The sequence below is a fragment of the Giraffa tippelskirchi genome, chromosome X (assembly GCF_054371585.1).
Source record: "Giraffa tippelskirchi isolate mGirTip1 chromosome X, T2T-mGirTip1v1.2.pri, whole genome shotgun sequence".
Taxonomy (NCBI): domain Eukaryota; kingdom Metazoa; phylum Chordata; class Mammalia; order Artiodactyla; family Giraffidae; genus Giraffa; species Giraffa tippelskirchi.
The window spans coordinates 143,559,454-143,577,615 of record NC_137289.1 but is presented as its reverse complement, the minus strand read 5'-3'; the positions used below and the strand labels follow the sequence as shown (position 1 = coordinate 143,577,615).

Here is an 18,162-nt window from a genome sequence, read left to right as displayed (position 1 = left end):
TTTCCCTCTCACTGGCCACTCTGTTTCAATATTATTTGCTGCTTCCTTGTTATTTTCCCAACTTCTTAATTTTAGAGGGTTTAGAATTCAGTCCTTGGACACCTTGGATATCTGCACATATTCCTTTGTGGATTTATCTAGTTCCATGGCTTTCTGTACCATTTATGCTGATGACTTCCCTTCCTTATCTTCAGGCTTGCATCTCTCCTCTGCATTCCAGACTCAGAAGTCTAACAGCCTACTTGAAAAGTCTACCTGGATGTCTAATAAGCATCTCACCCTTAAAATGTTTAAAGTCAAGGCTCTCTCCAATACTGCTTGTCCACTTAATGGCAACTCCGCACTTGCATGTTGCTGCTGCTGCTAAGTCGCTTCAGTCGTGTCTGACTCTGTGCAACCCCATAGACAGCAGCCCACTAGGCTTCTCTGTCCCTGAGATTCTCCAGGCAAGAACACTGGAGTGGGCTTCCATTTCCTTCTCCACCCACCTTTGCATAACTTGAGCTAAAAAAACCTTGAAGGCATGATTGATACCTCTATTTCTCTCACATAAAACTTCCAAGCAATCAACAAATCCTACTGGCTCTATTCCAAATATATATCCAGAAGCCCAACTTAAAAATGGGCAAAATATTTGAATAGACACTTCACCAAAGAAGATGAAATTAGATACAGGGATGGCCAATGAGCATATGAAAAGACACCCCAAATCCTTAGTCTTTAGGGAAATGCAAATCAAAACACATACGAGATATCACTTCATACCCATTAGGGTGGCTATAATCAAACACTTGGAAAATAGCAAGTGTTGGAGAGGACGTGGAGAAATTGGAACCCTCGTACAGTGCTGGTAGGAATGTAAAATGGTGCAGTCACTTTGGAAAATAGTTCGGCCATTTGTTAACAAGTTACGCAGCTATTTCTGTTATGGTCCAGTGGCTAAGACTCTGCGCTCCCAATGCAGGGGGCTCGGATTTTATCCCTGATCAGGGAACTAGATCCCACATGCTGCAACTAAGAATTTGCATGCCGCAGCGAAGACCTGGCACAGCCAAATAAATAAAAATAAATATTGAAAAAAAGAAGAAGTTACATAAATATCCCAGCACTTCCTCCCCTTGGTACATATCCAAGAGAAATGAAAACAGACATACACACAAAGACTTGTATGTGCATGTTCATAGCAGTATAATTCATAATAGTCAAAAAAGTGGAAGCAATCCAAATGTCCATCAATTGGTAAATGTATAAACAAAATAAGGTCTTTTCAGTCAAAGAAATACTGTTCCGTAACATACCGGAGAAGGCAATGGCACCCCACTCCAGTACTCTTGCCTGGAAAATCCCATGGACAGAGGAGCCTGGTAGGCTGCAGTCCGTGGGGTCGCGAAGAGTCAGACATGACTGAGTGACTTCACTTTCACTTTTCACTTTCATGCCTTGGAGAAGGAAATGGCAACCCACTCCAGTGTTCTTGCCTGGAGAATCCCAGGGACAGGAGAGCCTGGTGGGCTGCCATCTATGGGGTCGCACAGAGTCAGACACGACTGAAGCGACTTAGCAGCAGCAGCAGCAGCAGCAGCAGCAGCAACATACAGGACTGAAGTAGTGATACATGCTTTAGCAATACTTCCCTGGTCGCTCAGTCAGTAAAGAATCTGCCTGCAATGCAGGAGACCTGGGTTCAATCCCTGGGTGGGGAAGATCCCCTGGAGAAGGAAATGGCTACCCACTCCAGTATTCTGGCCTGGAGAATCCTATGGACAGAGGAACCTGGAGGGCTACAGTGCATGGGGTCGCAAGAGTCGAACACAACTTAGTGGCTAAACCACCACCACCACTGTGGAAACATTAGCTAAGTGAAAGAAGCCAGTCACAAAAGACCACACTTCCTGTGAGTCTTTTTATAGGAAATGTCCAGAATAGGCAAACCCCAAGACAGAAAGTAGATGAGCCTGGGGTTGGGGGTAGGACTGGGAAGTGACTGCCTTTGTGCACGAGGGATCCAACCAGGGTGATGAAGCCACTCTGCAATTGGATTGTGATGTCTGTACAAAGTCTAACAGTCATTCAACTGTGTGCTTAAAATAGTGAGTTTTATTGTATGTAAATTGTACTTCAGTAAAGCTGGTAAAAGTATCCAGAATCTGAGTGCATCATGGTCTCTGCCACCATCTTGCATCTCAGCCAGCATCATCCCCCACCTAGGTAACCACAACACTTTGCTAAGTGGTTGCCTGACTTCCACTCTTGTCCCTTGGGTTATTTCCAACACAACAGCCAGAGGGATTCTGGGAAATATGCACATCAAATCATGTCACCCCTCTATTCAAAACTCTCTGTTAGTTTCTGTCTCTATGAGAAAAGCAAAGATCTTACAGTGGTCTTTCTTTAAAGCTTTACCTGTCTGGCCCCTCTGCTACTTTTCCTCGACTTTCTCCTGCCTTTCCCAACTCACTACCACTTCCTTCCTCATTATGTCCTGCACTCAGTCACGCTGGCCTCCTGCTAGTCCTTGACTGTGCCAGGCACATGCCTGCCTCAGGACCTTTGCATGGGCTGTTGCTTCTGCCTGGAATGCTCTTGCCCCAGATTCCTAACAACTTAACTTACCTTTCTCAAGCCATACCTCAGATGTCATCTTGGGCAGTGAAGCTTCTCTGGCTGTTTATTACATTTCCTAGCACCCTGTTTTTTTTTTTTTTTCATGGAGCTTATTTGCTACTTAAATTCAATGCTTTGCTTATATAGTTTATTGTCTGCTTCCTCCCTCCCCCAACTAAATTGTGAACTCCATGGGGTCAGGGATGTTTGCCTTTTTGGTTCACAGCCCCTAGGACAGTTCCTGGCCCATAGAAAACCTTCAATAAATATTTGTGGAAATTCTGTACTTAAGAAAACCAGAAGAGCAAGGAATGCGACCTATCGATACATACATACATTTATATGAAGGATTAAAAGCAAGTTTAGAAGGAGTGATTGTAATTTACAACAGGCAAAAACAGTTTCAGAGTGGAGAGAATGGAGAACTGGAAAAGAGAGAACATACATTTTTTTTTTCCATAATGTTTTCTAGCTTTTCTTCCCCATGTAGTGTCTTTGAGTGGGCATCAGATACACTTTCAAGTATTACGTCACATGCTCAAACTAGCGTACAGACAGTTGTCCAGTTGTCTTATAACTTTCCCTTTCTTTTGCATTTTCCATTTTCCATTTTCATGTTCAATAGCATTGTCACCAGAAATAAATAAGGAAAAGGAAATCAAAAATAAAATTCTACTTGTTCACTGTTTTACTTGCCAGAACACCCTACAAACATTTGATAAGGAAGAGAATTAAAAGAGCTGCTTGGTGATTTTCTTGTTGTTTTGACCTAATTATGCATTACAGACTGTACCTGACTATAGATCAGTACTTCTAAAAGTGGGTCTTTTATATACCCTATTTGCAACTTAAAGAGTTTTTTTCAAGCTTTTGTGCATTTGTTTTTTGTTCCAATTCAGTGGTTTTTAGTGTATTCACAAAGTTGTATACCCATCACCATTACCCAGTTTCAGAATATTTTCATCCCCAAAAAGAAACCCCATACCCATTAGCAGCCCCTCCTCATTCCCCTGTCCCCCCAGCCCCTGGCAACTATTCATCTATCTTCCATCTCTATGGACTTGCCTGTCCTGGGCATTTCCTATAACCATGTCCTATGTGGTCTGTTGTGTCTGGCTTCTTTCACATGAGTGGTTTTTTTAAAACTCACGAAGTAAGCCATCGTTTACTAACCAAAAGAACTCCACTGACCTTTATTTAAAGTGCAGCTTTAACTGAATTTATGTAAATAATTTAATATTTACATCTGTCACAATTACACTTCTTCAAACTTTTGTGTCAGCAATTATTTTTGGTTAACCACATGCCAAATTCGACATTTTGAAAGCAAAAAACCCCTTTTATCTATAAGATAAAGGTCATAAATTTTTTTTTCTTTAAGAAAAAGCAAATTTGGATATTTCCCCCTAGTTTCTTAATTTAGTTGGCAAAGATGAGTTTAATCAAATGTCATCACTATAACCATTGTAAGGACTAAAGTTAGGAATTCTTAGCAACATATTAGATCAATCTTTCGTCCTCTGCATGTCTCTGTCTAAAACACACATACCCTGTGGTGTAAAATTATTATGCATTTCAATCGTATGGCTTGTTGTAAAGTAGTGCCTTCCTCATACAATTTTATCATATCTCTAAGCTGGAGGATTTCACGCTTAGCTAATTCTATGAATTGTTCTCTATCCTATCTCTATTTTATCATTGCCTTATATTATTTGTGGACATGTTTTTTCCCCTTGAATTGTCCATCAAGTTCCCTGTGCACATCTTAGTTGTATTTATCTCTCTCAAAGCCCTGAGGCTAACTCTGCTTAATGAGACTTTGTAAAATAGGTTTTCACTTAGAGTGGAATTTCAGTATGAGTTCCTGTGTGTTTGTATCCTTCATATTCCACCCCTCACTTTGGAAGCCCGCATCCAACTTTAATAAACTAGATCAAATGTTACTATTGTTCAGGTTTCAAAGCCAACCTCCAGAAAAAGAACTTCTTCAAAATAAATTTATTTCATTGCTGTCATGCACTATAAAACTTACCAAATTAATAAAACAAAGCCCTGAGTGGTAAGAGCTCTGTTAGATTGTGTTACTGTTCAAATATTTGGTGACCCTCCCAGTGAGCCAGCTGTAGAACACCACACCACTCAGATCAGATTTTCCACGTGACATGCAATGCCCCTCCCTTTAGAAGGAATGTGCATCCCAGTGGGTGATGCGCATGGGTGGAAACATGAATGTCACTTCTGGGTGGGAGCTCTAAGAACTAGCAGGGGTATTAGTTTGATCTTTTTTCTTTCAACCACTGAGACCTGCAATATATCAGACAGAGGCTGCTCCGCCAGCTCAGGTTCATCAGTTTGGGTCCAGCAGGATGACATGGGGCGGAGCCCCAGCTGAACCATAATGGACGTGAAGGTGAGGAATACATCCTCGTTTTCGTTTTTGTAAGCCATGGAGATTTGGGGAGGGGTCATCTTTTTCTACCACTGCCGTGGCTAAGCCTAAGCGAGGCTATCCAAAAATATCAAGAGAGGTATAATTTCATTTAGCTGCATTTATATGATGAATCACAGTAAGTTGGCACTAGATAATCTATAAGATACATTCTAACTCTGTACCATTCAGAGTTCCTAGTTGCAAATAAAGACATCAACTTAGAAAAGGAATTTCTTGGGGAGATACTGGGTAGCTCTTAGAGGCAAGGATGGAGCATGGAGTTTGGACACTAGGGCCTTCCCAGGTGGTGCAGTGGTAAAGAATCCTCCTGCAAATGCAGGAGACACAGGAGACACAGGTTCGATCCCTAGGTCAGAAAGATCCCCTGGGGGAAGAAATGGCAAACCACTCCAGTACTCTTGCCTGCAGGATCCCATGGACAGAGGAGCCTGGTGGGCAACAGTCCATAGGGTTGCACACACACGCACAAGAAAAACAGGAATCCAGATCGTGAATGACTTAATTAAGATGCTGTCTTTGTGAGGTACTAGATCCTGCCACCGGTATCATCACCACTGGCATTATCTGTGGTCACTGGATACCAGGGGCCATGACTTCCATTCCAGAATGAACTCTGAACTGTTCTAGCATCTCTGTGTTGCTTGCCTGAGACTCAGACCTTCAAAGAGAGTATGTGATTGGCCACAGTATCACATTGGCAGCTAGGATTTCAACATAGGCATTTTGAGGGGATACAAAGTTTCAGTCTACAATAAGACAACTTGTTAAACTCTTTGGTAAATTTTCTATAGTGTCCTTTGGATTTTGTCAGCATATCATGTGTTTAATACTGTTTTGTTTCTCCCTTTGCAGTGGTCATACTTGTTCTTTCTTTTACTATTGTGTGCTAGGACTTCCAGTGCAATATTAAAGAGACATACTTACCTTTTTCCTGCTTTAAAACGCATACTTACAGATTTTAATTATTAAGAATGAATGATATTCGGTATAGGTTTTCAATAGATATTCTTCATGAGGTTAAGAAACTTGCCTTTTATTCCTGGTTTGCTGAGATTATCACAAATGGCTGTTAATTGAGTGTACTATTTTCTTCATCTATTGAACTGATTGTATGTTTTTTCCTTCTTTTAAACTGTTAATGTTAAACCACCCTTGCATTCCTGTTCAGTTCAGTTCAGTCGCTTAGTCATGTCCGACTCTTTGTGACCCTATGGACTGCAGCACGCCAGGCTTCCGTGAGCATACATTCTTGAGATACATTTAAATTGTCATGACATATTCAATTCTATTGTTGTTGCTGCTGTTTTAACTATATTTATTTAGTTGTTTTTCACTGTGCTGGGTCTTCGTTGCTGCACTTGGGTTTTCTCCAGTTGTGGTGAGCAGAGGCTATTCTCTAGTAACGGTGTGAGGGCTTCTCATTGCGGTGGCTTCACATGTTGCGGAGCACAGGCTCTAGGGCTCGTGGGTTTCAGTAGTTGTGGTGTGCGAGCTTAGTTGCTCCGTGGCATGTGTGATCTTCCTGGACCAGGGATCGAACCAGTGTCCCCTGCATTGCAGGGCAGACTCTTAACCACTGGACCACTATGGAAGCCCCTGTTATTTTGGTTTCTCTTGATTATGAGTCACTCTTTGCTGCTTCTTGGCATGGCTAATATTTTTTTGTTGTGTGCTGGGCACTGTACATAAATGAAAAATAAATGCTCTAGTTAATATCTTCCACCACTGAGAGTTCCCTCTGTCCTCCAATAGGCAGATAGGCTGAGGGATTTATCACTTTAATCCAATCAGGGATTGGGTTTAGGCTGAGTCTAACTACAGCTGTGGCCAGCAGCCTGAACCAGCTTGGGTTATGTATGCCTATGTGGATGACAGTGACATGAGAGGAAAGAAATTGCTTATCTGAGCACAATAGTGGTCTCAGCTCTTATACTGAAAAGGTCAAGAAAGTTGCTGATGTGCATCGGGTGCTCAGGCGTATGGCAGTGGGGAGGTAGGAGGACCACACTTTTGTGTTACTGTCCTGAGTTCTAGGAGCAGCTCAAAGTTTTAGATGTGTCTGTGGATTTGGAAGGACTTCTATCTGAAGGAATGAGTTGCTAAGATAACTGGATTTTTGTCTGGCTCTTACCAGTGTAGCCTAAGGCAAAGATTACATTTGATGTCACAGCAAGTATTTCTAAAGGTTGCCTAATATTGCTTCAGTAAAAAATTTCCACCTATTTTTGTTGTCCAGTCCCTCAGCCATGTCCAACTCTTTGCAACCTGTTTTCACCTATTTCCACCTATTGCTCAAAAGCATATTATAATGTAGGATTCAAAATTTCAGTAAAAATTACCCAAAATTCTACTCCCGTAACAATTCAACTGTTTTGATTTTCCTAGTTCCTTTCCATTCTTCTTCTTATTTTTTAAAATAAACATTCATATGTACAAAGACCCACACAAACACACACACACATATTTTTACATACCATGGTATGCCTGGGATTTTCCTCTGCTGCCCTTAAAGGTGAAGTTCAGTTTATGACTCACATTCATCAGGAAATCAGCAAAGGGATCAAATTCCCCCCCTCATTCCTGAAGGTTAATACCTGTTTCATTCTCCCCTCTGTAATTACCTGGGTTATGCTATGTTTACAGTGTGGTAAAGAAAGAGCAGCCCTATTCAACACATACTTGTTATTTTTAAGATAGCACATTAGATCTAGTTATGACCAGAGAAACAAGTATAAATTTCAGCTTTTCCACCAATTCTGAAGATTTTGTAATAGTTTGCATCTTTATTTATAATTTTATTGGCGGCAGCGATGTGCTAGGTGAACTGCCGTCCCCTCAACTTGCACCAGCCCTGCCCACTGCCACATGCTCATCTTTGGGGCTCAGTATGAATCACCTCCTCACTCACACCTTCTCTGGTCCCATCACCCTGTATTCCCACCAGCTGCACCTCGTTTATTTCTTCCAAGGCCCTTCATCCAATTTATCACTGTACCTCCGTGTACTTACTGAATGTCTCCTCCACTCTTCTGAGCTCTCTTAGGAAACAGACTGAATCTATTTCATTCAGCAAGGTAAGGTCATATGATACAATATAAACACAGCTGGAGAATAGAAGCAAAAATGCAGGAGAGTGTCTGGGGACACCCCTGAATTCCTCCAGTGTCTTGTCTACCCGCTGTAGTCTCAGTACTTGAGCCACATTTCTGATTATTTTTGTTGTTGAGTCACTAAGTCGTGTCCAACGCTTTTGTGACCCCTTGAACTGTAGCCCGCCAGGCTCCTCTGTCCATGGGATTTCCCAGGCAAGAATCCTGAAGTGTGTTGTCATTTCTTTCTCCAGGGGATCTTCCCCACCCAGGGATCGAACCCGGGTCTCTTGCATCTCTTGCACTGGCAGGCAGATTCTTTACCACTGAGCCACCAGGGTCTGATTATTCAGATTTGTCATTTAATGGTCAAATTGCCTACCATTGAGTTCTGTGTTTTTCCTTATATGTGAAAAGTGTAATCAATTTAATTTTTTTTGGCTCTGCCTTGAGGCATGTGGGATCTTCATTCCCTGACCAGGAATCCAGCCCACACACCCCTTGCAGTGGCAGCACAGGGTCCTAACCACTGGACCTCTAGGGAAGTCCACAATCAATTTAATTATGATCAATATTTCTTATTGATTATAATAAATATAATATTTATTGATTATAATAAATATTATAATATTTACTTATTTGTAGCTTTTCATCAGAGATACCAGAGGTGATCTCTTTCAGACTCCAGCTTTAAATGGAGTATTAACTCCCAGAACTCATAGTAATAAGTAGGTGTTACTTAAGGAACGGCATGATTAATGCCCAGCAAACTTGACCTGTTTTTCCTCCTTGAGTGATGCACTAGATGTTTACAGAATATAAAGGCAAAAACCCTAATTAGATGAAGGGGGCCAAACTAGGTCAGTTCTTCAATGTTCTTCATTAATAAACAAGTTCATGAAGCAAGAGCAATAGAGACCATATTTATCTAACTTGTGTCAGCTTGCCAACTATACACATCCACAGGAAAAATCCCCAAACTTGCCCTTCAGGGAAGAGTCTTTCCACTCAGCCTACTCTCACATTGTCATATCAATTAGGTAAAGAAGTGGATGAGACCAGAATATACAAGTATTCTTATGTGTCAGCTGGCTAGCGTCCAAGTAGGAGTTATCTCAGAAAAAATACCTTTCCATATTCTTTCTTTGGGGCTTCCCTCATAGCTCAGTCAGTAAAGAATCTGCCTGCAGTGCAGGAGACCCAGGTTCGATCCCTGGGTCAGGAAGACCCCCTGGAGAAGGAAATGGCAACCCACTCCAGTCCTCTTGCTTAGGGAATCTCATGGACAGAGGAGCCTGGTGGCTACAGTCCATGGTGTCGCAAGAGTTGGACACGACTTAGTGACTCAACCACCATGTTCTTCCTTCAGGTGCTGACTATGGCTACAATCAGATATGTTTATATGGCTCATTCACATTTTGAAACAGCCTAAGAATCACTTGTAGGACCTTCTTAGGACCCTTTCTTGAAAATTCTTAGATTTCTCAAGGCTTTCTTTAAGTCAGGATACAATAATTTCATAAGTGCACCTGTTAATAGCTGGTTGGTATTAGCGATTATGACAATAAACCCTTAACTGTATCACTCCTTGTCTATGATTATGACATAGATCTAGAATTTTTCAGATAGCATTTCCTTAGTGACCCGTGGATTCCTTGTTGTAATTTAGGAGAGTGGATCTAACACTACCTATTTTGGTGTTCTTTTGAAAGATTAACTCTAAAGTTCTTACATGTTTTGTTGTGTAGTTTTAATTATGTTTTTTTTAAATAGTTTATTTTTTATTTTTTAACTTTACAATATTGTATTTGTTTTGCCATACATTGACATGAATCCACCATGGGTGTACATGTGTTCCCCTTCCAGAACCCCCTTTCCACTTCCCTCCCCATCCCATCCCTCTGGGTCATCCCGGTGTACCAGCCCCGAGCACCCCTGTATCATGCATTGAACCTGGACTGGCGATTCCTTTCACATATGATCATTTCCATGCTTCAGTGCCATTCTCCCATATCATCCCGCCCTCACCCTCTCCCATAAGAGTCCATAATACTGTTCTATTTATCTGTGTCTCTTTTGATGTCTCGCATACAGGGTTATCTTTACCAATTGACTAAATACCATATATATGTGTTAGTATACTGTATTGGTGTTTTTCTTTCTGGCTTACTTCACTCTGTATAATAGGCTCCAGTTTCATCCACCTCATTAGAACTGATTTGAATGTATTCTTTTTAATGGCTGAGTAATATTCCATTGTGTATATGTACCACAGCTTCCTTATCCATTCATCTGCTGATGGGCATCTAGGCTGCTTCCATGTCCTGGCTACTATAAACAGTGCTGCGATGAACATTGGGGTACATGTGTCTCTTTCAATTCTGGTTTCCTCAGTGTGTATGCCCAGTAGTGGGATTGCTGGGTCATATGGCAGTTCTATTTCCAGTTTTTTGAGGAATCTCCACACTGTTCTCCATAGTGGCTGTACTAGTTTGCATTCCCACCAAACAGTGTAAGAGGGTTCCCTCTTCTCCACACCCTCTCCAGCATTTATGTGTTTTAAAATAAGATAATGAATCTCTTCATCCTCCCTATTATCAGTAGATTTGTATTTTATAAACCTTTACTCATATTTACTTGAGGAAATACCCTGCATGGATATGATTTTTTTCTATGAAAGAAAAATTCATTTAAGCTTAAACTAGAATTCAGTCACATACCTCACTTTCACAAGGATTCTAAAATTGCCTTTTATGCTTGTGACAAACTCTCTCAAATGGAACCGTTCTAGTACTGAATAATTACATTAGATTCATTATCCAAAAATGACTTCATAAAGAGCCAGAGGTTAATGATTGTGGGCCCAGGAAACAATAAAGGTGAGATCCTTTTCTTGGAAAATAAACAAACTAAATCTGCCCTACAAAATACATTTATAGAGGGACTAAAAATCCCTCTCTGGTCTCCAGTATTGACCTGCGCTTAACTCCGTATTTCAAGTGAGGAATTAAGAGTTTCAATACCGCCTTTTCCCATTACTGCTTTATATTTAGAGAGGCGAGAGGCAGTAAAAATTTTAACAAGAGCAAGGAAATTTTAAAAAATTAATCAAAAAATCCTGTTATTTCACAATATCACAGCTGTTTTCATTTTTCAATCTATTCATTTGTCTATTTGCATATTCATTTCGCCGCGTAGTCACAGCGTCGTATGACAGTGCTTTTGCGGTCTGTTTATTCCCACTTTACGTCAGCTTTTAAAGGTAACTAGTATCCGTGCTCTCTTTTCCCGGGAACGCAACCAGAGGACTAGAGAAACAGCGCACCCGAAGAAAACCTGTGATTCAGCTAGAGGGGATCGGCAAGGAGTGGGTGAGAGCGGGGTGGAGGCGACCTCGAGGCCCCGCGCCCCGGGCCCCCCAATCAGGCCCCGCCCCGACTTCCCAGGGCTCCTGCCGACCAGGCCCCGCCCCACCTTCCTAGTGCTCCCGCCACCCCGGGCCCCGCCCCGCCGACTAGGTCCCGCCCGCTTTCCCTGGGCCCCGCCCCGGCCCGTCGCCATGTTGTTCCCTCCTTGCAGGACGGGGGCAACCGCAGACTGACCCGCGCTCTGCCGCCGACGTCTCCTGCCCGCTGGCTCCTCGACCTTCTTCACTTTTTATCCCCTGCACCCGGACAGACCGGCCCGGAGCTCCCGAACTTATTCCGGGTGGCCGTGAGGTGAGCGGGGCGCCGACTCCCCTCGGGGCCGGGCGGGGGCTGGGGTCGGCTGCGCGGGCATCAGGGTCTGAGCGGAGCCCGCGGACGGCGAGTGCGGCCTGGGTTTCGGGCACTGGGGCGAGGGGCGCGCGCGGCCAGTGCGGGTCACTTTTCCGCAACCCCCCCCCCCCCGGGAGAAGAGACGACTTGTAGCCCCTTGCCTCCTACTGTGTCTGACGCAGGTGGAAAGACGGGGTCCCACACCTACATACCCGGGGAGAGAGATACACGCCCCAAGAGACACCCAGAAGTCCTGGAGACGCACACGGGGAAAGAGATCCATCAACAGCTGGGAACACACGTGCCCAAACACCCAGGGAGAGGGACACAGCCACACAAACCCCTGGGGCGGAGGGGAGAGGGCATATGCTACCCACAGAGAAACACACATACACGGAGAAATCCACCCAGGCACCCCAAAGCAACCCACTCTCACGGGACTCACAGAGAGAAAGCAGAGGCGCGCACGGTTTGATACTGGCGACTTCTGATGTGCTTCCCAGGTGGATGATTGCTGATGTGTTAGTACCACTCCGGAGACGAGGGGGGAAATAGAAAACTAATCCTAGGGGCTGGAGGCGGTTTGGGCCGCTATCGGATGCAGACTCTGGCCAAGGTTTCCGAATCGTGTTCCTCTCGTTCTTCCAACTTCGTTTTTTAAAGAGACAAGATGAAAATTTTAAGTGCTGATTTAATTTAAGGCGAAGACTGTCAGCTGGGTTTGGAGTTGTTGTTTTTCTTTTTTTTTCAAGTGATGATACATCCCATGACCAGGGTTCTTTTGAGGAATGACTTCGGGTAGTTTCCAAATAGTCACGTGAACACGCTCTTTATGTAGGATTTCGGTGGCCTGATAAAAATAGATTTGGGTTGCTTTTTAAAAAATTAATGAAAAATTATTTTTCGTGTTTGTCTTTCTCTGCCATCATCATTGTGGTGGGAAATCCCTAAATTGCCTGTAATCTCAGAAACTTTTCAGTGGAACAAAACTCAAGACACGAAGGAAGCTCGGTACTCTTCTGCCACGGACCTTTAAGAAGACTGGTTTTCGTTTCTCTTTTAGAACCTTGGGTTGAAGTTACCTTCACTGCTTGTCTCAATCTCTGCATCTGGTGTGGCCGTCTGGTGCCTTCAGTTTTTTTGGTGTGGGTATTATATTAATAGTAAATTCCTCTAGTTTATACTAAAAAGCTTCTGGCTTGCTGACTTATTTACTTTGGAGAGTTTTGTGAGTTGGAGAGATTTTTGGTTTGTCATTTGTAAGGTTAGAATAGACGGAGGAAAACTAAGTAGAACACTGTTGGCCTTGACTCCCAGCCGAGTTCTTGGAGACTAAGGAAATACTTCAGTGCTGTTCGCTCTTGTCCAAGCGCTCCTCTTTCCATTTCTTTCTTCCTCAGCCACTTCTTCCATCTAGACTGTGGTACTTTGGAGGACTGAAGATAAGAGCCAGGATTACAAGTAGGCCCCTGTGAATTTATAGTGCTAGTGGGGGGTGGCATTTGACAACCCCTTCAGCCTTTTTTGGTTCACACATGTGAGAGAGTGCTGCAGGCATCTACTGAGTAAAGAGCAGGGCTGCTGCTCAACATCCTACAATGCACAGGACAGCTCCCCCCGGAGAGTTGCCCAGCCCAGAATGTTGCTTGTGCTGGGGTTGAGAAATCCCGCTTGACGTCAGTCCATGTAACTCCAGAGCTCACGGTCAGTGCTTCTGTAAGTCCTTCAAATGTGCTGTTGGTTCCTGTTTAGGAAACCTCCCAGACTTGGGAACTTGAAGAGATTTCCCTTGGCTAAGAGACATACTCATTCGTTTGAAAGAATAAGAGTGACCAAAATTTCTGATAACAGAAATCTCCCCCCTCTCCCCCTTTCTATTTCGTTGGCAAAAATGTTGAAAAGAACTCGAGGGGTATTCAGGACCATTGAAGCAGACTTAGGAAATTTGGTTTCAGTATTACTCCAATTGTCAGCAAACATTTTCTGAGTAGCTCTTCGGTTGCTGATAAAAAGGTGCTAGTGATACAAAGGGCAGTGGAGAGTCCCCTCCCTCCCCAAAGCATACAGTCTGATCACAGTCATGAGATCAGGTTCTAACTTTGTCCTCCCACAAAGTTCATTACCCAGCCTACTCAAGGTCGTGGGCCAGGTGTTGTTAAACAAAACATTTGCAAACCAGCACAGAGGTACCTGTTTCATGGTATTTACTGTGTGTGGACTTAGGCGAAATGGGGAAAGAAAGATTGATGTGTTTTTCTTTTTCTTTTCAATTTTATTGGAGGAGGTCATGGCAACTCACTCTAGTATTCTTGCCTGGAGAATTCCATGGACAGAGGAGCCTGGCAGGCTACAGTCCATGGGGTCGCAAAGGGTCCGACATGACTGAGCAACTACCACGTAGTTGGTTTACAATGTTGTGTTAGTTTCCAGTGTATAGCATAGGGACTCTGTTATACATATATACATATTTATTCTTTTTCAGATTCTTTCCCATATAGATTATTCCAGAATATTGAGTAGAATCCTCTGTGCTACTCAGTTGGACCTTGTTGATTATCTGTCTTATATATGGTAGTGTGTGTATGTTAATCCTAAGCTCTGGTTGATGTGGTTTTGATAGCTTTGTAGGTTGAACACTTGTGAATATTTGCAAGAAACAAATCGAGAAGCCATTCTTGTTGAGCATAAAATTCTTCCTTAAATTAGCTTCAGTGGACAATAGTTCTGCATGGATTTTATCAATGAATTCAAGAAATAAGCAGTAAAAATTTTTAATTGATTTTTGCATTTTTTTCTGACTTTTTCCAGCATGTTTTCATCTTGCCCCTTCAGTCCATGAACTGCTTCATTCTGGTGGCAGATGTAACTCCTGGGTGAACTTTGTGAGTGAGAGGAGTCCCAAAGGCTTGGCCCTGGAAGTTCCCTGGTGGCATAGTGATTAGGACTTGGGGCTTTCACTGCCGTGGCCTGGGTTCAGTTCTTGGTTGGGGAAACTGAGATCCTGAAAGCTCTGCAGCGCGGCCAGAAAAAAAAAAAAAAAAAAAAAAAGATTGGTTCTGTGTAGGAATTGCTGTGAGAGGGTTATTCATCCAGTCAACATGGCATCTTTTGTGAGGAGCTTTGCTTTTTGCCTCGTGCTGATGGACACTGAGTGTGTTCATTGCCAATGAATAGATTTCTCTGCCTTGTATCAGGAGTTGTCTGCTATGGGGTAGAGGGGATGCTGAATTATACACCTAAAAATGATTGCTATCAAGTGCGGTCTACCAGAGGGATGTGTGCTCTGTTACTGCTGGAGGGGTTTTATCCTGGGGAGTATCAAGAGAAATTGGTGCATGGGGAGCACCCCCTGGCCTCTGGGGAGTCTTGCTCCATCTGCACTTGGTTTGCTGCTCTGGCCAAGTTAGGTCACCACATTTCTTTCTTTGTAAAATTGAGCTGGTTGTACTTTGTAATGCCTGTGTGGATCTATGACAGCAAGGAAAGACATCAAATTATTGGCTTCCAAGTACAGATATACCTCGGAGATGTTTTGGATTTGGTTTCAGACCATAGGTTTTGGTTTTCCACTGCTTATAAAAGTTACAAGACGTTTATACCATACCTGTGTATTACGCCTAAAAAAACACAACATACACACTTTAATTAAAAAATACTTCGTGGCTGAAAATTGTTAGCCATCGTCTGAGCCTTCAGCGAGTTGTAATCTTTTTGCACTGCTGATATCACTGATCACAGATCACTGTAACAAATATAATAATAATGAACAAGTTTAAAATAACTCAAGAATTATGAAAATGTGATGCAGAGACAGGCAGTGAGCAAATACTGTTGGAAAATGGCGCTCATAAACTTACTTCATGCAGAGTTTGCCAGAAACCTTCAGTTTGTAAAAAGCCCCTAATAACTGTGAAGTGCAGTAAAAGGAGGGCTGCCTGGAATTCTGCCTCAGGCAAGCTGGTGAAGCAACAGAAGGAAATAAGCCAAATGGAAAAGTGTGTGTGTATGTGTGTGTGTGAGAAACAGGTCTCACTTGAAAGGTAGCTCGGTGATAAATTTGTTAATCAAAACCAAGGAAAAGAAAATAGAGCCTGTGACTAAGTAGATCATCAACAGAACATGTATTAAGAATTTTTTTTTGAGGAGGGTGGTGAACTCACAAAAGGCCCCGGGGCATTTGGAGAGCTGTGATGCAGATGAAAGGTCAAGGTTCCTGTGGGAGGAGAGACCCAGGTGTGTAGGTGGAGGGGGGGGCGGCTGCCCTGGGTTGGGGAGGTGAGGCTGGAGCTTGCCAGGAAGCCTGGGGGTGCCTGTGCTCTGGAGAGAACTTCCACGGCGTGACTCTTGGCATTGCACGTGTTCTGAAGTTGAGCTCTGGGTGTTTCCATATCCTGGGTTCTTTCATTAGCTTCTGTTAATTTTTGACCATACCAGGTGCAGAGTAGGGCAAGCTGTTGCTTATCACGAACATAGAGAGGATGACGAGCATTGAGTGAATGTAGGTGAGGTCGCATCTAGATCAGCGTGGGCTGGGGAGAGCCAGCCCCGTGTCTGGACAGAAATACAGAACGAAGCGAGGCAGGCCGTGGAGGCTCACCACACTGGCTGCCCTGAACCTGCTCGTTTCAGTGCAGGGACTCAGAACACAGGCCCCACTTGTGTCCACGGCCTGATGCCTTCCCAATGTCTGCTATTGTTAGAGGGGATGGAGAACAGTATGGAACAACTTGCTACATTCATCCCGTAGCCACATTCATTATCCAAGAGTGAAGGCGAGCAGAGCATGGCAGCCAGTAACTGCTGCTGGGTCAGTGTGGGCTGAACCGTTTTCCTTCCAGGTTCTTGTGAACAGAGGCTAAGGTCGTTTCCAGAAGGTTCGCTCTTATGAGAGGGGCTATATTGTCAGTGTTGGAGAAGTCTGAAAAGTGCCTGACAGATTTCTCTTTCTGGCACTTGCTCTGTAGAAGCATATCAGAGATAATGGAGGATTTGACTGACTGAACAGGTTCGCAAATGTCAGAACTCTCTGGAGTGTGGCATGTGCCTAGGCGACCGCTCTCGTGGGCGCAGTCTCGTGCTAGGGTGTGTAATCAGAGCCGCGACTAGGTGGACATACCTGAACATACATCTGTGGTTTCGTTGGAAGTCAGAACAGAAGAGCTGCTGGAAGGCCATGCCTTGGTGAATACAAAGCATTTCTAGAATGAGTTCCAGTACTCGTCAATAAAATTTCAGAAACGTTTGGGAACAAACAGCTGCTACCCTCATACCCTATTGCGCATTAATATTTGTGCAGCACCTGAGTTTTATCATACTAGCCCCAGGGAACCCCGCCTCCCAAAGATACGATGTCATAGAAAGGAATGTGGTGTGATCTAGGAATGTGGTGTGATCTACCGTGAACTCGTGAACTCCCGTTTGAGCACCGGTTGTGAAGCGTCCTGCGGACCACCAGCACCTCCGTGATGCCCTCTGAAATGTCACGTAACCTGCCCTGCCCAGTTCCTGCACACACTGTCACTTGGTGTCCCCTCCCTCATCACCTGGAGAGTTCCATCCCCAACTCCTGCTCTGAACAGTTTATTAGGAAGTAGGTCTGCTGGTAGGGAGAGGGGCCCCTGGGTGCCGAGGGGGTGTCGTGGAGTCTCCCCTCGTGCTTTCTCCCCAGCCCCGTGCCCTCGGGGGCCGATTTCTCCTTGACAGCTGTTTCTCCCAAGGTAGGTTTCCTGGCTCTCCAGTTTGTCACTGCTGGACCATTTACTTGCCAGCTTCCTGGTTTTGTTGCTGTCTCTCACCTACAGTTGTTCTCTTGTTGTCCTTTTTGGCTTTGTATATTTTTTTGACTTTTCTTATCTTTTGATGGGAGTGAAGATCACACGTGTTTGACCTGCCCTGTTCAATTATACCAGGGGGAAGTTATTCAATCTTTATGAACTTGGTTTATTGATCTATAAAGCGTGGTGGCGTCTGAGTTGCAGGTGACTTCAAGGTGCTCAGGGAACAGCGGCGGCTGATGTTATTATAGTCATAGCATTTGTTATTTCAGTAAACAAGACAGTGGCAGTGGGTAGGGAGTGAACTGGACACGTTTCTTGTGTGGGTGAAGTGGGTAAGACAGAAGAAAGAGATTTTGAAAATGGGGAGAATAATTAGCTTGGTTTTTCGATCTGTTGAATTTGAACTGCCATCTGAATACATCAGATGACTGTATTATTAAAGGGGTTGGAATTCTTATCTGGCGCCCAAGGGACAGAAGGGT

General features: G+C 43.7%; 1 protein-coding gene across 8 annotated transcripts in view; it reads left to right on the top strand.

Moving 5' to 3' along the window:
* RAB9A (RAB9A, member RAS oncogene family) overlaps nucleotides 1–18,162 on the top strand; it is a 60,188-nt gene that overhangs the window by 21,549 nt on the left and 20,477 nt on the right. For 4 of the 8 annotated variants that reach the window (XM_081566435.1, XM_081566437.1, XM_081566440.1 and 1 more), the window contains 2 exons: nucleotides 11,450–11,516; nucleotides 11,725–11,864. The gene's annotated coding sequence lies outside the window, so the exon portion shown is untranslated. Of the gene's footprint in view, nucleotides 1–11,449; nucleotides 11,517–11,693; nucleotides 11,865–18,162 lie in introns of those variants that run through there. The other 4 variants (XM_081566442.1, XM_081566441.1, XM_081566439.1 and 1 more) reach the window with 2 other exon arrangements.